Source organism: Heterodontus francisci, unplaced genomic scaffold, assembly GCF_036365525.1.
Source record: "Heterodontus francisci isolate sHetFra1 unplaced genomic scaffold, sHetFra1.hap1 HAP1_SCAFFOLD_255, whole genome shotgun sequence".
Classification (NCBI taxonomy): Eukaryota; Metazoa; Chordata; class Chondrichthyes; order Heterodontiformes; family Heterodontidae; genus Heterodontus; species Heterodontus francisci.
Genome location: NW_027142012.1, coordinates 1,223,315 through 1,227,583, shown reverse-complemented (window position 1 = coordinate 1,227,583; position 4,269 = coordinate 1,223,315). Strand labels below are relative to the sequence as shown.

At 50.4% G+C, this 4,269-nt stretch overlaps 1 non-coding gene across 1 annotated transcript; it reads left to right on the top strand.

The window, feature by feature from the left end:
* Nucleotides 1-1,669: 1,669 nt before the first annotated feature.
* Nucleotides 1,670-1,752, top strand: trnal-uaa (transfer RNA leucine (anticodon UAA)). Its single transcript has one exon. It is a non-coding gene; the product is annotated as a tRNA-Leu (tRNA).
* Nucleotides 1,753-4,269: the final 2,517 nt, after the last annotated feature.

The following is a 4,269-nucleotide window of genomic DNA, read 5'->3' as shown; positions in this document are numbered from 1 at the left end:
AAATAAGGCGGTGAAGAAAGCAGCGCTTCAGAAAAAGTCTCCTGCGAAGAAGGTCAAAAAAGGCAAGAGTGTGGCGGGCGGAAAGCTGCTGAAGAAAGTGCAGACATGGAAGAGCAAGGTCAAGCCGAAAGCAGCGAAGGCTCAGAAAGCAGGGTCTGGAAAGAAGTGAAAGAGCGCGGGAAACTTGTAAACATCTGAACACAAAGGCTCTTCTCAGAGCCACCCAAATCTCTCAGGAAAGAGCTGATCCCCTGATCAAATGATCCCTGTCCCGGCCCCGCCTGCAGATTCCACATGGAAATGATTTGGAGTAAATCCAGGATCCCTGGTGACTCGCTGACATCCCCTCCACCCATCCCTTTCCCCACTCTCTGTAATAAAACAGAAGGATGTCCGCCCTCACTCTAACTGGAGATGTGTTCGGTGCAGTCTCAGTTCACAAATTCAGGGGGAGAGTCCTGTAAGGTAGCTCGGTCACTCTGACTGAAACCGCCAGTTCCCCGGGGCTGCAGCCACTGACACTGCGGGGAGAGGATCCCCGACTCTATCCCGTCGCCGGGGGAACAAACAACTTTGTGTCCGGAGAAGAGGGAGGGCCGGGGAGAAGGTACATCTTAAAGCGCTGCAGTGGACTCAGCTCCTGTGTGTGCACAACTCTCACTGATTCCGTCCTCTGGGAACAGTGCGGTCTAAACAGATCAGGTTAGGAGAGAAACACACAGCCCGAGAATGGCCTCTTTCTTCCTGCATTTACTCTGTTCTGGGAGCATATTCTCATTGAGAAGTGGCGCTCAGATCACCAGAGAGAAAAAAAAAACACAATTCAAACTGTCCAAATGAAAAACAGAGAATTAACCCGGACACTTCCATTATTAAATTATTTCATCAGCTCCAAACCAGTTCCCGTTAATGTACCGGGATGGTCTCGGGATTTATAAAATCGAAGGCAGCGGGATTTCTTAAATTGTTGATTCTGACACCCTGTAGTTCAGTTCTTCACTTAACTGGAGGGGGAGATGTGTGAGCAGAGAAACAAAGCGAAATCCAGAGAGGGAACTGAAAAGACAACTGGACAGATGTGAAACAGGTCAATCCACTGTTACAATAACTCCATCTCTGATTCCCTCCTGACAGTAACCAGTCCTTTCACAGAGACTGTGGGTGGCTCTGAAAAGAGCCTTTGGTTTATTAGATGATATTTTGGCCGCTTTACTTTTTCTGGGAGCTCTGAGCGCTGGTTTTCTTGGGCAGCAGCAAGGCCTGGATATTAGGCAGCACTCCGCCCTGAGCGATAGTCACCCCTCCCAGCAGCTTGTTGAGCTCCTCGTCGTTGCGGACGGCCAGCTGCAGGTGTCTGGGAATGATGCGGGTCTTCTTGCTGTCCCGGGCCGCGTTGCCGGCCAGCTCGAGGATTTCAGAGGTCAGATACTCGAGCACAGCAGCCAGATCGACCGGGGCTCCGGCACCCACACGCTCAGCATAGTTGCCCTTTCTCAGGAGCCTGTGAACACGGCCCACCGGGAACTGCAGTCGAGCCCGGGAGGAGCGAGACTTGGCGTTGGCCCGAGCTTTCCCGCTGGTCTTTCCTCTTCCAGACATTTCCACAATCTCACAAATACTTTCACAATGAATGAATAATTTCCTTAGCATTAATAATAGCCAGGAGGCGGTCAGGATGGCTGAGCGGTCTGAGGCGCTGCGTTTAAATCGCAGTCTCCATGGGAGGCGTGGGTTCGAATCCCACTTCTGACGCCTTGTGTTTTGACTGCACTGGAGGCGTTTGGGAGCAGCGGTGAAGAGCAAAGAGAAAGCAGGAAAGAACATGGACAAGCAAAATAACAATGGACCCAAAGATGTTGCATCAAAACATTAGAGTAAGAGGCAACTAAGCAAACAGCAGGGCACATAAAAGATCAAAAATGTAACCTTTGTATCGGGTTGGAAGATGTTGCCAATATCCTTAATGAATACTTTACTGTCTTCTCAAATGAGGGGGTGATGCAGATATTGTTATTAAGGAGGAGGAGTGTGAAGTATTGGACGTGATAACTTAAGGAGAGAGGAAGTCTTAATTGGATGAGCATCCTTGAATGTGGATAAATCATCAGGACCAGATGAAATGTACCTCAGGCTGTTGAATGAAGCCAGGGAAGAAATAGTGGAAGGTCTGACCATCGTTTTCCAGAGGATTGGAGGTCTTGTAATGTTGCAATAAAAACAAAATACGACGCAGATCAAGCATGGCTGAGCCTTTAGAGTAGAGAAACAGGGCTGAATTCCCTGAACCAGTGCTACAGCTTTCAGAATAGAAGGAGCCTATGCACACCTGATGGGTTCCACTTAAACAAAAGAGCTGGAGGTGTTGACAGTCAGAACAGATAAAATGTGCAGGAGTGTTTGAAGCAGATTCTGTGTGGTTACTGTAGTTGTACTATGGCGTTATTTCAAGGAGGTGATTCTGAATGTAATGGATCAACGTGGACCCATCCAAGGCAAAGGTCACTGAAAGTGGCAACGCAGGTGGATAAGGTATTCAAGAAGGCATCCGGCATGCTTGCCTTCATCGGTCGGGGCATAGAGTATAAAAATTGGCAAGTCATGTTGCAGCTGCACAGAACCTTAGTTAGGCCACACATAGAATATTGCGTGCAATTCTGGTCGCCACACTACCAGAAGGACGTGGAGGCTTTGGAGAGGGTACAGAGGAGCTTGACCAGGATGTTGCCTGGTCTGGAGGGCATTAGCTATGAGGAGAGGTTGGAAAAACTCGGATTGCTTTCACTGGAACGACGGAGGTGAAGGGGCGACATGATAGAGGTTTACAAAGTTATGAGCGGCATGGACAGAGTGGATAGTCAGAAGCTTTTTCCCAGGGTGGAAGAGTCACAAACGGGACTGTCCCAGCAGACCCATTGTGTCAGCCTGCTCCTGCCCAACTGAACTTATTTCTTCCTATCTAGACTCTATCTTTTCTCCGCTGGTCCAGTCTCTTCCCACCTGCATCCGTGACTCTTCTGACGCCCTACGTCATTTTGACAATTTCCAGTTTCCTGGTCCCAACCGCCTCCTCTTCACTATGGACGTCCAATCGCTCTACACCTCCATCCCCCACCAGGATGGTTTGAGGGCTCTCCGCTTCTTCCTGGAACAGAGGCCCAACCAGTCCCCATCCACCACCACCCTCCTCCGCCTGGCTGAACTTGTTCTCACATTGAACAACTTCTCCTTCAACTCCACGCACTTCCTTCAAGTAAAAGGTGTCGCTATGGGTACCCGTATGGGTCCTAGTTATGTCATCTTTTTGTGGGATATGTCGAGCATTCTTTGTTCCAGTCCTACTCAGGCCCCCTCCCCCAACTCTTTTTCCGGTACATTGATGACTGTATCGGTGCCGTTTCCTGCTCCCGCCCCGAACTAGAAAACTTTATCAACTTTGCTTCCAATTTCCACCCTTCTCTCACCTTTACATGGTCCATCTCTGACACTTCCCTTCCCTTCTTCGACTTCTCTGTCTCCATCTCTGGGGATAGGTTGTCTACCAATATCCATTATAAGCCCACTGACTCCCACAGCTACCTCGACTACACTTCTTCACACCCTACCTCCTGTAAGGACTCCATTCCATTCTCCCAGTTTCTCCGTCTCCGACGCATCTGCTCTGATGATGCTACCTTCCATGACGGTGCTTCTGATATGACCTCCTTTTTCCTCAACCGAGGATTTCCCCCCACTGTGGTTGACAGGGCCCTCAACCGTGTCCGACCCATTCCCCGCACCTCTACCCTCACCCCTTCCCCTCCCTCCCAGAACCGTGACAGGGATCCCCTTGTCCTCACTTTTCATCCCACCAGCCTCCATATCCAAAGGATCATCCTCCGCCATTTTCACCACCTCCAGCGTGATGCCACTACCAGTCGCATCTTCCCCTCCCTTCCCCTGTCAGCATTCCGAAGGGATCGTTCCCTCCGCGACACCCTGTGTCCACTCCTCCATTACCCCCACCACATCGTCCCCGTCCCAGGGCACCTTCCCTTCCAATCGCAGGAGGTGTAATACCTGCCCATTTACCTCCTCTCTCCTCACTATCCCAGGCCCCAAACACTCCTTTCAGGTGAAGCAGCGATTTACTTGTACTTCTTTCAATGTAGTATACTGTATTCGCTGCTCACAGTGTGGTCTCCTCTACATTGGGGAGACCAAGCGCAGACTGGGTGACCGCTTTGCGGAACATCTCCGCTCAGTCCGTAAGCAGGACCCTGAGCTTCCGGT